This window comes from Fringilla coelebs (assembly GCF_963513975.1).
Source record: "Fringilla coelebs genome assembly, chromosome: 2".
NCBI lineage: Eukaryota > Metazoa > Chordata > Aves > Passeriformes > Fringillidae > Fringilla > Fringilla coelebs.
The window spans coordinates 68391427-68408765 of NC_140029.1; the positions used below are offsets into that span (position 1 = coordinate 68391427).

The window sequence follows — 17339 nt, forward strand, 5'->3', positions numbered from 1 at the left end:
AAATCACAGATTAGACCTTGCAAGACAATTTAACATTCCAAAGTATATTTTGCTGCAGATCAGGATGGAAACAACTTTGTTAATTTTTCAAAGCAGGAATTCCTAAAAGAATTCATATTAAAAAGTTCTCTCTTCTAAAATTAGTTTCTGTAATTTCAGAAAAGGCATTTTTCTTAACACTGGCAAAATGCATCCCTAGATTAATTTTTTAAAAAGAGGAACTTGACCTTTGACCTATTATAATGGTTTGGTTTGGTTTGGTTTGGTTTGGTTTGGTTTGCAATCATTTTTCTCTCAGATCCATTAAAAGAATTTTTTAATAAATAGACTTTGAATGGTTTTAATTTTTATTCCATCTCATCTCCTCGCATCTTTCCTCAGCTGAATCTTTTTGCTATGCTAAAAGTCCTACTACATCTAATTTTATTTTGCAGATCAAATTGATTAATTCCCTATGTGCACTAGTCAATAAAATGAATAATGCAACAATGACACTTTTTTAAAAAGTTCAAAGGATTGCTCTGGATTGTTTTATTAAATGAGATATCTATAAAATCTAGTTATATTAACCAACTTTAACAGAATGCAACTAGATGGCAGAGCCATAAACATGCCAAACCAAGACTCTGTGAGCCTCAGCAGAAGACACACCTCAGAAATCTGTTTTGTTCTGATTCACCAGTCATTTGGAGCAAACCACCACATTTAATGCTTTGTTGTTGTTGTTGTTGCTCTTTGGTGTGGTATCATCTGAAGAACTGTCTTTAATAAGAGCTGAGTAGCTAATGGAGAAAAATAATATCTCTGACCAAGAGATTTCTCATGGAAGAAACTCTAGATTCAGTTATTATAACAAACAGCTCTCTTTGACCATACAGTTTATTTCACTAAGGAAATTGTTTTATATTAAGGTAGTAAAAGAAGCTTGGTGAGGACATCTTTTGCCAAAAAAAGCTTCATCTCTCTGGGGAGCAGTTTTCCAGATTTTTCTTTTTAAGGGTAAACATGGTGACAGACTGAGTATTACTTCACGAGATGCTCTGAGGCCAAAATTCAATCCAATTTCTAGTAACAAATTAAACATTAACTGCAAAATGTACAGGTTTTTGTCTTTAAATTTGATGTAATGTTTAATTTCAAAATGTTCTAGAAACTATGTACACAGCCTTTTCTTCTTTTGTTTTCCTCCGTGGTCTTTCCTCCATAATTGTGATACTTATTTTGTTAAGTACTTTATGGAACTTTGGAAAAGAGGCATTAACATAGAAAATGTCCTTGGGTAGATGGAATTAGCTTCATTTGAATGAAGGGAGTTTAATTAATTTCTGGCTGAGAGTAAACTCTTCAAAATAGATTGAAAATCCACTTAGAGGAAGGAAAATATAATACATAATACAGCAAACTGTGGGGTTGCATTGACCTACCAAAACTTTACAAATAGTTACTTTAGGTGGCTGAAGTAGTTTGAATGAGTTAAACAATCCAAATCTCACCTAAGTCAAAATGCACAAAGAAGCATAAGGCAGTAACTAGCTGAATGGTATTCCCACAAGATCACTGAAAATATTTTCATCCATATTTTGAAATTATACTTTGCTTCCTGATTCCACCTGAATTTAGAATGGCCAAACCCCCTGGAACCTCCAAATATCTTTAGTACTGAGGTACGACTCAGTAAGGCTTTGATGAATGCTTCTTTAAAATGCTTTTTAATGCTTTTTAAAAATTATCCCAGATGTGACTGTAAAATTAGCATTTTGTGATATATCAGTATTTCTAAAGCCTTCAACCAGCCTCATGAGCCTCTAGGGGCTCTCTGGCCAACATTTGTGTTTATTTATGCCCATCACGATCTGCCTTCTGTATGGTCGTTTGTGCTTTCCATAGTTCTTTGTGCTGTGCCATGTTCAGAGTTATGGGCTGTGGGTTCCTTGGGCAGGGACTCATTCCTGTGAATTTACTGCACTTCACACAATAAAGAACAGGTTCTTTATGTGGCCTCCTGGCTCTACCACAATATAAATAACTTTTTTTTTTTATATTGGCACAACTCCTTTGAGCCAAAGGAGGAGTCAAAAAAAGAGGCAGTGAAGAAGCAAGGATTTCATCACTTTAAAATCATGTAGTGTGAAGCATGTCTTTCTGTAAGATATTATTCAGAGAAAGCAAGAACAATATTTTGAGAATTCTACTGATTTTTTTTAATCCACATCAGCCTACTCTTAAACACATTCTGGATCTTTTAATGTATTGACATAGCAGCAAAGAAAAATCCTGCCTTAGGCCACATTTTTTAAGCCACAGATCCAACTACTGATATGATGCTTTTAGTAAATTGACAGGGGGAGCTGTAAGAGCAGTTTAGATTATTCATATTATTCCTCTGGGCAGAGTCTCAGCTCAGAGTTCTCTGAGTCAGCTTTGGTGTTCCTTTATTGGGAGACAAGGCAATGTTAGAAAACACCGTTTTGGGGCTAAAGCAACTCTCCTGTTATAAAAGCTCTCTGGCACTAACAAATGTTTAGCTCCTTTTAAGAGGGAAGCTCCCTATGCATGCCAGCTAAACCCAGTGTGTTGCTTCTGAGTCATCTTTGCATCAGATCTTAATTTCTGAGTTTGTGCTTTAAGTGCTTTAAGCAGCAATTAACTCAGCCCTTGCTTTTGATGCTGGGTTCATCAATGCTGCCTGCTCACTGGCTTCCATCCTGGTTTGCATGTGAAAGCAGACCGGCTCCTTTTGTGGCAGGGACACAGGGGAGTGCAAGGCTGGGGGCCAGTGGCTCCCAGTGCTTTGGCCCATGTGCCCCCATCCCACCTGAGAGCAGCCCAGGCTATGAGTAAAGCAGGACCTTCTTTCCTGGGAGCAGATCTTCTGCCTAATGACATTCATGAGCTCAGAAGAAATGATGCTCTAATGGCAGCAGCAGAAGAGGCTTCTCATTGCCCAGGAGCTGGAACATTTGCTTTCTAGACCCACTGTCCAAAACACTGCTCACACTTCTCAGGAAAGTCCATCAGCCACCAGGCTTCAACATCCTCTGGCATGGCACAATTCTTCTGCCAGCAATAAACACTACTCTGAAAGGGAGATGACATTTACAGGGCTAAACCTAGTGAGCAAGGAGGTACTGGGGTCTTTGGCCTGTTGTGAGAAGAATCTCCCTGCACAGGGGTAGTCTCAGGCCCTGCTCCTTCTCCCACTTACCTATTTTTTGCAGTCTGTTGGTGCCCCTGAGGCTCATAGTCTTTCTAAGAGGGGCTGAGTTATGGCTCCACATGTTACTGTAGAGCAGGAGCTCACCCATTACCTGACCAGCGCCAGATCACTTAAAGTAACATGTAGCTCAAAAATATCAACCTTTACCCTAAATCTAAGGCATTTCCAACTTTGTCTGAAAGCAAGCCTTCGTCTCAATCCATGGGAGCCATCCCCAAGCCCCTCTTTCTCTGTACTAGACAATTCTTGTGTCCCAAAGCGACTTTTTGCTCACTTTGCAAGCCAAGACAGAGATGCCTGATAACAGATGCTGTTCATGTTCAGCAAATTTACAAATCCAGGAACCTCCAGAGTCAGAGCTTGGCTTGCTGAAGGCAGCTGTGCCTGAGCTACCTCCTGCCCAGCTCTGGGCTGCCCTGAGAGCTGTTTCCAGAGCTGGTGGGAGGTGATGGGCCATGGGCTCCTCCTGCCTGCCCATGTCCTGTCCCTGCCTGCAAAGTGTCACTCACTGCAGAGCATCCACCAAGAGAAGGGAAGCATCAGGAGCACCAAGGTGTTTGACATAAATAGGACAAAGGAAACCTGAATGGGTTTCTCTGCATCAGCAGTGGTCAGTTCACCTCTGCTGTCCCAGCCAGTTCTGCAGGCCAGAGACACTTCTAAGCTCCTCTGCACTTCTGTGGCAAAGAGGGAAAAAAAATTGAAGGCATTTAATTTAGCCACTGTTTCTGGTGAAATGTAGAAGCATCTAGTGTTTTGAAATTCCTAAGTCTCATACCAGCAGAGGCACTCAGCATTGCTGAATTCATAACAACAGGCACACGCACACGTGACTACTTATCTTCACTTGTGTACTCCTGTTTGCCATAAGCTCCTCAAACATTCATTAGTGAGGCACACCCCCAAATGGAAAACGTTGTGCAAAATAAAGCTATCGAGTTTTCTTGTAACAAGGGGAAACGGAGAAGTCAAAAATCTTGAAATTAGTATAATTTTATTTCTTTAATTACCTATCAGAGTAAACTGAAATTATGCCAGTCAGATGTTAATTTGAGATAAAATGGTGTTTGATAAAGACATTTACACTAATTGTCATTGCCATGTATGAGCAGACTATACACATGCTTGAGGGAACCTTCCTTGTTGTCTTTTTAATACCTCTTAAAATAGACCTTTAACAGCCTGGTAGGCATTTCTGCAGTAGTATTTAAACTGTCTCTGAAGAATTGCTTTCATATACACTATCTGACTGACACCATTACATAAAAACTCTCCCAAAACAAACCCTGGAAGTTAGTAGTCCCAGTATTTTATCTTGCTTGCACAGGTTGAAGTTCATAACTGAAAGAGTTATTTTGGACACACACAGTGCTGACAGTGTCTTCAGCCTAAAGAATGCCAATTAATGGGGACACTGCTGCTTTCCCATACATTGTACAGGGAAATGGGGTAGGGTAAGGAGGCTTTGTAGCAGTAAACACATAGCAGGTAAACTCAGTGGCACTCTGCATCTTGCTCTGAGGAAACTCAACAGTATTTCAGGTAGAAGCTCATAAAACCTTCTACTTGCCTGTACCCTCACAGGTATGGTGTTTATTTAGGGTACTTTCAAATATCTTTGGAATTGTTTATGCAAGCTAACATTTCTTTACTTTGCTTAAGGTCATCTATGACAAGAATTTACTGAAAATGTGATGTTGCCAGGTTGGTACTGCAGCCAAATTAAAGGGAAACTGAACCTTTTGCAAAATTGCACAATTAGATGTAAATAACTCTTAAAGATTCCTGTGTCTTGTTTGACCATTGCCTTTCCTGTATTGCCACATCCTTGGCTGCCTGTCTCATGGGCAGGGTGCAGCAGGAATTCCCAGGCTACAGGATGGGAGGGACAAGTCATTAAAATCCATGTGGTAATATACATTTTCAGCAGGAGCAAGGTGAAGGTCTGTCAAGCAGCTCTCAGTCTGGTACTTGTCAATCTCTCACTGCAATGGACATTCCCAAGAATATAAAATCACAACAGCCTTGCCAATGATTTAAAGGGATGACAGTAGTGCATTATAGCATACACATAGAGTGTACAGCCCAGGTTGTTTATAAGCAGAGTCCTTGCCTGAGTATTTGCATATGTGCAAATATTCCATTAGCATAAGAGACGTTATGTTTTAAGAATATCAATTTGCTGACATGCAATGGGAAAAGGTTAATAAGTATGCTAAGCTGTGAATATAAGTAATTTTAGAGTGGTGTTATAATTTTCTCTATATTTATACACAGTCTGACTCTGATCAAGGTAGTTAATTTTTGTCTGCTGGAGCAACTGAAATTTTAAATTATTACAAATCTTCATTTGTCCATTTATTTGTTATCATGCAGCCTATTTATTGAGCTCAGAGCATGGTTCTTCCAGGGCTTGTTGTGGCCTTGAGGACATATTTTTTGGGAAGTGGCACAGCTAATTTTCTCCTCACTGCACATCCTTGCATTGTTTCTACACAGGGCTCTGTTTTTCCCCAGAAAAGGCTTAAAGTAACTCTGCTTTTCTCTGCTTTTGGGCATCATCTTGAAAAGTGTGGCTTGACTAAAGCAATGCAGCCCTGTGGTTAATAATCCATGGTGCCTTTGTGGCTGCAGGCACTGCCACGTGTTCACATAACTTCTGGTGATGAAAGATGAACAAGACCAATTCCATGTTTCCCCACCAGCAAAAAGCATAAAAACTGTTCATTTACTGCAGTCTTAACAGGGAGAGAGGTGGCAGAGAAAAACCTGTCAGCAGTAAGTGCCCTGGTGTGGGTGGCCAGAGGCAGTGCCATTGCTGGTCCCTTGTCATGGCCACTCTGCCTGCTGTGGGTGGTTTGCAATTTATGCCTGGATGAGGCGTACAGGGAAGTCTGTATTTCATACAGCTGTTTTGCCCTGTCATCACTTTGGCTTGGGGAGCCAAAGTTGCATTATTTATAGTCTTTTACCATTTTTAAGCTTCTTTTAAAAACAGTGGGGATGAAGATGTATTTTTTAAAAAGCCAGAGAGAGCTTGAAGTTTTGAAATCAGAGTGTTTACTGCCAGACACATTTTCCCTTTGGAGAAACACACTTTAGAAGTGGCTCACATTTTACAAAAGGAAAGGCCTGTAGCTTTTTGAAGATCAAGCCTCCTTATATATTTCGTGATAAAAACATCAAAAACTAGTCTTAAGCATTAGGGTAGGAAGGCACTGAGTGCTTAAACTTAGAGCATTTGTTCTACCTTTTTTTGAGCAAAGAGGCAATAAACCATGAAATATTTACTTCTTTTTATATTTTTAAACTTAATATTACCAATGTGGTGGTTATTCCTCAGTGTTAAAATAAGACCTTATTTCTAGCATTACAAATATACACTTCAGACTTGTATGATTTAGTGTCTGAGCTTCATGAAAAACTGATCTTCAACTCTTCAGCTCCCACTAAGATGGCACAGGCACCCTCAGTCATAAGAGGGTCTGTCTAAAAGTACATGCAATGTGCACAGATGAACACATCAAAATTTTAATGAAAGAAGATTTAAACTGAATTTGTGGCACTTCTAAAACTTAGTCAAAGCAACTAGTCTTTTTTTCTTGTCACAAAGGGGAAAAAACTACTAACTTTGCTTCTCTCTGATATCTGAATAAATGACTTACAGCATTCTGAAGGAAAGAAAATCTCTCTTACATTAACACAAAACTGGTGTGAAACACACCATCTCTGTCAGAGATTCATTTATTTGGATTAGGTTGCAGAGGCTCTTGCCTGGCCAGGGGAGGGTGTTGATCATTTGATTTAACACTTGTATGCTGTGTGGAACCTGGACATAACCATTCTGCTTGTTTAAGGGACTCAGGAACAGAGTTTGCAATATTTCCACGTTTCCATGGAAATCAGATTAAATGAATTTCATGTTTGTGTGAGCCTCATCCTGCCAGGAAATTGACATCCCATTTGATTAAGATTTCTACTTATCTTTTGGGTTTTTTTTTTAAAGGTTGGAAATGGCTTATATAGGAAAGGAAAATTAGAAAAAGTTAAGAAATAATTATCCTGCACTTTTTCTTTATATAGCTGTTAGACTGTATATAAAGTGTTTCAGGTATTTTTTTCTACTCTAATCACTTAAAAAAAAAAAAAATCCAGCTCTTTATTTCTGGACTAAACTTCAGGTGTTGCAGACCCTTCAAAATTTCTAGGACCATTCACTAGTGGATTGCATAATTTTTCATGATGGGTGCTTATTTACCATATGGGATATTTCCATAAAGTCACGTGGAAACATCCCAGGAAGTTTCAGTCTGCATAGAGTAAAGATGTCACAGGTGGAGAAAACCTGAGGAAGTCTCATAAAATAGCATAAGAAACCAAACTTATGAAAGCTCCAGGGAATAGCTTCAAAAATGACCTCTGAACTTGCCATACGGTTATTGCAGGTATCATGTAAAGACTGAGTTACTCTTTGGATACACCCCAAAAAAAGCTGTATCACAGCAGTGTGCCTCAGCTCCACTGCTTCATTATTTGTGAGACCTAGGCTAGTAGGGCTAGAGCTAGTCTAGATATTTTTAGACTCATTTGTCAAACCACTTGAAATGTTTGAGTTTATCCAAAAAGGAGAGCTGTTATTTGATAAAAAGGTAACCCATTCTATGGGGAAGGAACATCTGATTTATGATAATAAATCTCTATAATTTAGCAAGCAAAACAAGAAATCGGCCTAAGTAGAAATTTGGAATTAAGGAACAGAGAGTGGAAAACAGATGACTGTAACTAATTATTGGAAGATCTCAAATAACAGGAGAAGAAATAACCTAAAAGGCAAAGAGGGAATTTGTTCAAAATAGCTGTACAGGCCTCAAATATGGACCTTGGCTTAAGAAACACTTCCTTTTGTACCTAAATAAAACTTTGAGCATCTCTAAAGCAGCTGTCATTAATTGTTGCTGGATGTTTTGCCTTTGCCTGATTTATTTAGGAAAAAAATGCAAAACAAAACTTACCCCCCAAATAGAAGAATTTGAAAGAATTATGAGATTCTGTCAAATTAACTGAATACTTAACAATATAATTTTAAAAAACACACGGGGGAGCAAGAGATAGAAAGCCTAAAAATATTGAAGTATTCATCTGAGCACTTTATGCTCCAACACTTCTTTCTTCTGAAAGCTTTGGAAATTAATCAAAAGGAGTAAATATCTCTCCACATAAATATTATTTTTTATTTTGTTTCGGTTTTTTGATTAAAAAAAATGCATGGGTTATCCATCAAAAATACATTGGTTTTGAAGGAGGAGTCGTTGTATCAAAAAGTGTTGCTTGACCAAAACTGTAAGATTCATTTTGGCCTTTCTGCACATAGAGATAGGGATCACAGGAGGTTCCTCTAAAATAACTTTTGCTCCCTCTGAAATAACTGATCTTCATTGCAGCTGACACAGTCCTCCCTTGCTGCCCATTTATATCTCATGGACCCAGCACGTCTTGAGAGGAGGGGCTGCCCTGCAGCATGGCCTTTGTAGTAATTGACATTTATTGCAGGGTCACCATTTCTTTAGCATTCATTACAGACACTGATTACAGAGGGTGATAAAGACATTTCTGGAGATCAAAGCCCATCTTGGACTGGGGAAAAAAAAAGCATTCAAAGTAGCATTTTAAATGGATGCATCTATTTAATCTATTCGCTGCTGATATTTTCATATACATGGTTTAGCGGTATTAGATTCAGAAGGTGTAGCAGAGGCTTTAATTTGCTTCAGTTCTGGTCTAATAGGCATAAAGACACCAGAGGATTCTGAAATACTGAACTCAGAGGTGCTCTGACAAACCTTTGTACTCATAATAACAAGAGCTGTTGTGAGCCTATACAATTTAAAACTAATTGCCCAGCCAACGTGCTCATTACCATATTGATGCAGTTCATAAATCAAAGCCCTGCCTATTCAAGCTGTTTACTAGTCTTGCATTAAGCAGCATATTTCAACTGAGAAATGTACCATGTTGCCAAAACACTGCAGAAACTTTATAAGACTGATAGGAGTGCAAACCTGGGGAGCTGAAGTGCCACAAACCTGGCACTAAAGTGCTTGTTCTTGTTTGTTTTCTGAGTGTGTTCTGATCTAGCCTTGAAAGTTTCCCTAATAACGTATTGCAGCACAGAAACAGGTCCTTAAGCAGCAGGGAGCTGCTGGCAATTTTTATCAATTTGGCTTCCTACAGCAGCTTCTTTGCTCAATCACAAGACTAACACACACTTGTTTTTGGAAGCAATGCAGTACTTAGGCCAGCTGAATTGAGATGCATACATTAAGAATGCAGGCTTTTTGTACAGGGAAAGGAGAGATTAGGGCTCTTAACTAAGAAACCTAAGTTAGTCATCAAAATTAGGCGCCTGAAGTTAAATTCTTTGAATAGCCTACTGAGGAATCTGAAAGTGCAATTCATCTGCCCAAACAAGTGCCTACCTGCAGGTGCCAAGCAGTGCCCCTGAGATGCCCTGCTGTCCTACCACATCCATGCAGCAGGCATGTCAGAGGAGCTGGAGATTCGCACCTCCCTGAGCTGCCAGCTGAAGGCCAAGCAAGTTAGTTTAGGACCTCTCAAAGGACATTGGAAGCCTATGTTTGGGCAGCTGAATTGACCTGGTTTTCCTTCAGGTATTCAGCCAGCTGGCTTAGGTATCAGAAACAATCAGGTTTGTAATCAGTATTAAGGCACTTGGGCGGGGTTCAGAAGCTGTGGGGGCCTGACTGCTTCCCACTCTCTAGACTGGCTGGTTTCAGAGCGACTGAGGCAGTTCTCATCTCAAACACCACTGTCCTGTGAGTTATTTTTCTCTCTGTACTTCACTCAGAAAGCAGCATATATGGTTTCTCCACATAATGAGTGTCGTAGCTCCTGGTGGCACTGGGGCATCTCTTCTCCTGCACCAGGCTTTCAGCCCTGTGTTGGCCATGGCCACGGTGGCAAGGACAGAGGGTGCTGGAGCAAGAGTCAAGGCATCAAGATTACTTTGAAGATCAGGACCAGAACTTGAAATTGAACTTGTTCGTGTAAAGGAAGCCTAAAGCAGAAGCACTGCATTTAAGAGTTGCTGAAGGGTGTTGGAGCTGTTGGGGGGAATTTAATAGATTATGGGAAAATCAGAAGCTTGGAGAGGTATAGGGGGTTACTTAAGATTATCTTTTTATCCCTGTTTAAGAGAACCCAGCTCGGGGGTAAAAGGGTGCATATTTCTAATGAAATGCAACTCTCCTCCATAAACTATATTAGCAAGAAGAGTTCATCCTATTAAAACAAGTCATGAAGCCTCAGTCTCTCATGTTCTTTGTGTAAATTCAATCGTGACAATTAGTAAATAAAACATTTTTTACAGATGGAAGATGCAAAGTGATTAAGACAATGCTTTAGTGATAGAGAAATTTTGATTCCAGCTTACAACTCTTCTGCTTGCATCATAGCAGATGCACATGTCCAATTCCTTATATGCAGATTGTGGATAATAATGGTTAAAACTGAAATTAATATGAACTGATACTTTCTCATGAAGGCACTGAAGACAGTGCTTTGTTTTTCTTTTTCAGAGAGGAGTTATGAACCATAAAAAACCAGACCATACCAGTTCCTGACCCTGTGAATTGCCAAAATAACTTCTTTTGGCTGCTAGTTGGCATCACAGGTTCAGCAGAGATTTCTCAGAAGGATATGTACAATTTTAGAAGACACCTGGAGTCTGAGAAAGATAATTTTTTGTTGACAAACAATTTTGAATAGAGAAGAGCTAAACAGAAAAAAAACAAACAACTAAAACCAAGCTGCTTGTTATTTACCTAACTTGTAGAGAGAGAAGTGGTTGTCTTACATCATTTCTCTTTCAGAAGCTTAAAAATAAAAATTTATTAATAGAACTGTGTTATGTAACTAAATGTTATCAGTGACATCGTCCAATATTAAAAAAAAATTAGCCCTTCCAGCTTCTTTCCATTTGTGCAAAATGAAGATTAATTTCCAAACAGTCCATTGAGCATCCCATGAACATACATGATGGAATTCACTTTAAAAGCTGAAGGAACAGGAAGGAGAAGCAGCTCATACCTGTGTGTCTTTGCTTGCAGAAAGGATGTTTCCTGACTTTGGTGTGGACTGGCAGCTTAGACAAAAACCTGGGATCTTACCAAGGTGAAGCTCATCAGCTTAAGGGGCACAGATATATATTTTTTTTTCCTATGTGGTTTATCCAGTGTTATTTTAAAAACATTTATCAGGTGTTGGTTCATTTTGGAGTTTGTGTTTATGAACAGTGTCCATGTATGTCCGGCTATTCTTCCTGTTCCACATTGACTGCACTGCCCAAATAAGAGCAAGGCCAAAGTATTCTAGGGCAATATCTTTACATAAGGTTTAATTTCTCAGGCAATTCAGAGTAAATCACTCAAAATTGCCTTCTAAAAGCACGTAGTCCAACAACCTCTGGCCAATATCTCATCAGGAGATTGATGGTATATTTCATACTTGTAAGACAAGGTGCATGAGGCAGAACAGGGAATACCAAAGTAACACATTGAATGCAGTGGTAAAAGGTGCCTATTGGCAGAAGGAAAGACAGGTCTTATTCTTTGAAGACACTGTACTGCTGCTCACACATTCCTGCCATTTGGTTTTGCCCAGGATTGTAACCATGCTATTCACGGGCTGCACAGAGCAGAAAGGTTTGCAAAATCAAGGCCCACTTTATGTAAACTAACTAGAAATAAACACTGCCCATGGATCTAAGCTCTTAGAAAGGGCAACAGTCATATTGTAGAGGGTATTTTCTCACCTTACTTGCAATTACCATGTGCTGTGAGATGACAATGACAGCACCTTTGGAAAGGCTGGTTTAGGCAGAAATACAATTGAGTCGGTATACTGGCAGGATGTTGGTGCCTGTGCTGGGTTAAACTCAGCCTCAGGCTCAGCTAATAGGACAAAGTGTGTCAACAACTCCTCTCATAGCAATCTTTGCTCCTATACACTGCAAGTAGGTCCAGCTGTAAATAAATTGCTGATATTGCGGTGTGTCTTAAGAGGCTGCTTGGAAAACAGCACATCTGCCACCAACAGTTGCACCTAAGACAGGCATAAATGTAAGCACTATTAAATTAACAAAATGTCTCTTTATTATTTTAGTTTATTGCATTTGAGAAGATATTTTACTTTCCTTGGCAATGAGAATGAGCTCCTGACACAGTGGAGGTGGGGGCAGTGATGGCAAAGCTGGTAGTAGACAGACCTGGTAGTACAGCTGTCCTGGAAAATGAATTGAGACAACCCTCACCAAACTGTCACATAAATTCCTGAAAAATGGTTGCATCGTGTCGCTTCATTTGCTGACTGACTCATTCATAACTATGCCAAATTTCTTGCTGAATAAAATACTGCTTAGCTTCAGTGAAGGCAATCAGGAGCATGAGGTGTAAGAGATACCAGCATCTCAGTGCCACCTCCTTCACTCACTGAAATGAGTCAGAATGGAAGTAGATGTGGCAGCATCTGTGCCAAGATGCACAAGTGTCTGTGCCTTAAGGATATCTCAAGGTGAAAAACGTAATCTACAGCTACAAGCCTGAGTGCATGAATACATCCATTACAGGAGTAGAAGGGTATTGCGGCATTTTCATTTTTGCTTTTTGCACTGTTTAAAAGCAATATCGAGAAACCCTTCCAAAATTTAACTATAACTCAAAGACTTCTCACCCCATATTTCCAGTGACAATACATCCTTCTCCTTTGCAGGTTAGATTTGCAAATAACTGGTTTATAATCACACTCAGAGGCTCATGTGTCCAGTAATTTGCACTACAACTACATTTTGCAGCATATGCAGAAGTCTGTCTGCAAGCTATGATTCTATTAATATATATAAAAGGAAAGACTTGTAAAGCTTTGGCAGCAAATGTAGGTCTTGAAGAAACATAGGCAAAAAATCATTAGAATTTGCAAGTGACATGAAAGCTAATTTTGGTACTGCTTTACACTGTCTTTATACTACATCAAAAGGCATTTTACTGCCTACCTTTTCAAAATCTGACAGCATCCAAACTCGAGCAGTAGGAACCTGACTCCAGGTGCTCCAGGTGATAAAGCAAAGCACGATGTTAAGGTCTGGCACAATGTGAAGAATGAGGTCATGCTGTATTTTTAGAAGTGCCTGGTGATCCTCTGAAGCATGCTCTTACTCTCTCTTTTTATTTTTTTCCTTCCCCTCTCTTTTTTTTCTGTCTTTTTCTGTGAATAATTCGGCCAATGCCTGCAGAAGGCTGTTTTCGCTCCAGGGATTCTCACACATACTTCTGTTGACAGAGTTCTTGTGCAGCGAGGAAGCTGAAATGTCTTTTGTTAAGGATCTGCTCACTTCTTTTTCTGTTCTGCCCCAATGCTTGGAGGATCTTTTGGCTACTCACGCAGTTCCTGTTGTTACGCTTGTGGAAATTAACTGAATTGAAAAATATGGGGTTACCTTGCAAAACAGGTAAAATAATCATCAAGAAAAAAATCCTAATCTCGTCATTTTCTCTTAGTCTATATGTCTCAAATTCTCTTGCCTTGTTTGCTTAGTTTTTCAGGGGAATATTGTATAAGTCAATAGAAAATACTAAGCAAAGTCATTGTGAATGGGAAAAAAATGCACTAGGGCCTGAGAGGTAGAAACTTTTTATTTTAGATGAGTGATATACTGTTTCAGCCAAGATTAGGATTACTATGTCAGTTCAGATTTAAATTGAATTTAAATTGAAAAAGTTACATATATTCACATGCTCCGTAACGCCAAAATACATAATGGGTATTGAAATGCACTAATTTAAGCCATGTTTGAAAAGCTGTTTTAGGTCACTTGCTGTTAGAGTAATGCTATGAAATAAATCATAATAATTTGATTTCAGGCAAAGGGGAGTCAAGCCAGTAGAGCACGATACACAGAAGTTGGTCTGTGAGGCTTCACATACACACTTGTATATGCCAGACCATATGAGAACTTCCCTTCCATAGCATGCCACTAGCTATAGCAAAATCTGTATTAATTTACTGCTGATTTGTAAGGAGTTTTCATTAAAAAATAACATTCTATTTAAGTTTTAAACTCATGTGTGTGAACAGCTGAAGTTGCTACACTCAGATATGCATTCCACATTTAGCAAAAAAACATTTTAAATCCTGAGCATTGCTTTATAATGTTTTTGCTCTTACTAATGCTTCTTGGAGTCAGTTTTGGTTGGACAGTTACCTCTGAATAATCTTTTTAGTTGAAAAACCTACATATACTTTCATTATTCCACATCCTTATCTACACTAGCTTCTAGCAGTAGAGCTAATGCTACAGTATATATTTAGAATTACGGATGCATACAAAAGTAATCTCCCTATTTATAAAGCCTTGAAGACCTTTTCCAGAAAGATTACTTCTTTTCAGAACTTGTATGTGCATACATTCATCATTGTGGTGAGAATTACATTCTTTTGCAGGACTGTCTTAGAGGCCTTTTGTGACATGTACAGATTTAGCTGTGAATGTTCAGAGCACTCTGAGTTACAAATTTTGCTATGGGTAGGATTTCTAAATTCTCTGCTTTGCCAAGATTGTTTCATTTTTAGGAGCTAGAAATGTCTATCTGTCACTCTATAAATATGGAATTCAATATTATACATTAAAGTGTAGGGTTTTTCATAGTCACTGCTAGATTGAGTAAAAAGATAATGTTGCACAGGATGAACAAGGGCAAACTGACATTCTTCTCACCAATTCCTCCTCAGAGATTTTCTTGCCATACTTGCACCAAACCAGCCTGCTTTTGCATACTTGATTTGTTCCAGTCTCATCCCAGGAAAAATAAAGAGTACAATAGAATAGCAAATCCAGTAAACAGAAAAAGCTCTTTCATGATTTTTGCAATTAAACTGTAAAAATAACAGCTTTACATCATATCCTGTAAAAACCAAAACTCATTTGAGAGAAATAACTTAGCAAAGTTTTAAAAGAAGTTGGGTATTGATTGTAAATGCTAGTAATATAGAGTTATATAGAGAGATAATGAAAAATACAATATTTTGGATGATAATTCATGTTCAGGAGTCTAAAGCATCATCCTAAAGTACTAGAAATAAAAAATATATAATTCACTTATCCTGGGCATGCCTACTGCAGAATTTGATGTTCAAGGCAGAAATTAATATACAGGAAGTTACCCCTAAATATGAGGTAGAACTTCTTTATTGTGTAATAACTTTATTATTCTCTATTGTTCTAGTCTCTGTGACTAGAACAGGTTGCCCAGGGAGGTTGTGGAATCTCTTCATCTCCAGAGATGTTCAACAAGTGTCTGGACACAATCCTGTGCCATGTGCTCCAGGACGGCCCTGCTTGTGGAGGAAGGTTGGACCAGATAATCCCCTGTGGTCCCCTCCAACCCAACTCATCCTGTGATCCTGAGAATTTCTGTAACTGCTTCTGGAGCATTTTTTGCTGCATGTTTGGCTCACAGCAATGTTACTATGAGCACAGAGGTGTATTTCTGCAGATGTCATCACAGCAGATCCTGCTTGGCAGCATTATCAAAACTAAAGAGGGTCCAGGAAATGGGCCAAGGATGGGAAGAAAGAGTGACAATAGGAAGGGATGAAGACTGGGAAAGAGAGTCTCTGGAGGAGGCCTGGAGACCTGAGCACTGCTACTTCTTCTGGAATCAGCTGAAGAATGGGACAGCCACCAGCAGCAATGGCTGGTGAACACATCCCACCCTCTCTCCTGATGTGGGCAGCCAGGCCAAAGCTCCTTTTCTGCCCTTTGGGCAGTCTGCTAGAGTGGGCAGAACTTTTTGGCTTATAGCTGGCTTTGTGTGGTGGGAGCGTGGCTTTTTCCAGGGTGCTCCTGTCAGGGACTCAGAAGCAAAGGTGATGGCTCATAGCAAAGCACAGGTAATAGTCACCTGAAATGGCAAGAGGCCTTTCCACTGTGCCCACAATGTACAAGATATTGTGCAAAAAGTTGGTTTTTCCAATCTTTCCATCTAAATGTGGGAATGTGTTTTCTTTTTCAAAGATGTTTTGCTTAACTAGTTCTCCCCATTCTGGAACTGCAGTCAATTCTGTGTTAATTACTAACCTGAGGCACCTGAGAAAATGAAGCTTTCAGCAGTAGGTCTCTCATTCATGCATAGATAATGTAATCTATTATTATTGTGAACCACAGCTACGGGCTGAAATTCTTGTTGGCATTATTCGTCCCTCTAAAGGCTGGATGAGTGGTGTAAGCTTTTTTGTCTAGACATCCTCTATAGTTTTGTATTAGGCAGTCAAGCCAGGATGGAGACTTCTCTCACATCAAAATAGGTAAACAAGATAAGTGAGAGCATTTACCTTCTGGAAGCATTTTTCTCTCCCCACTGACTCCAGCAGGAGGTTAGACAGTTTACAGTATTGTCTGACGTTTAAATAGCTATCAATAGCTGAGAGGAGGTCTACATAAACAGTGTGTACCTGCATGCTCACATCTATTACAGCTGCAGTTCAATGACAAAGGTAATACAATAAATCCAAATTCTCTGTATGTGTTACAGTATTCCTTCTATTACCAGAGGCATGCCTGTAACAGTAAAATACACACTAACCAGCACTAAAATATGCCTAGCTGGTGTGCATTGCTCAGTTTATGGCACATGCAGTGACAGGCACATCACATGCCAGCATCTTACTTTGCTTGCTTCCCACTTTGACAGTCACAGTGCTGCCTTCTGACACATCTTCCTCATCACTGACAGGTTTGCCACATATATCAAAGGCTTAGGCTTCTCTTTTTATTTTGAAAAGCTTCTGTTCTGCTTTGCTCTCTCACAGATGGAGTACTGAAACAATCATTAAAATAAATACTACCAATATTCAATCTGTCAGAAGAAGTAAATGACATGCATGGGTGAACAGAAGCTATTCAGTGATGCGAGATCAGTTCCTCAGCTGCTCCCTTCTCCCAGTGCATTGGAGGTGCCCTGCCTAGGTGTGAGCACAGAAGTTAAGACTTTTAAAGCAGACAAGGCCAGCTCTTTATGTAGTACTGAAACTCTCTGTTATTTTTAGCCTC

General features: G+C 39.3%; 1 protein-coding gene across 3 annotated transcripts in view; it reads left to right on the forward strand.

Moving 5' to 3' along the window:
- The window catches only part of STARD13 (StAR related lipid transfer domain containing 13), a 282866-nt gene that overhangs the window by 26092 nt on the left and 239435 nt on the right, over window positions 1–17339 (forward strand). Inside the window, exon 1 of one of the 3 annotated variants that reach the window (XM_084201228.1) lies at window positions 11364–11407. The exons of 1 other annotated variant lie outside the window; for it this stretch is intronic. The gene's annotated coding sequence lies outside the window, so the exon portion shown is untranslated. Of the gene's footprint in view, window positions 1–11363; window positions 11408–13720; window positions 13740–17339 lie in introns of those variants that run through there. One more of the 3 variants, XM_084201229.1, reaches the window with a different exon arrangement.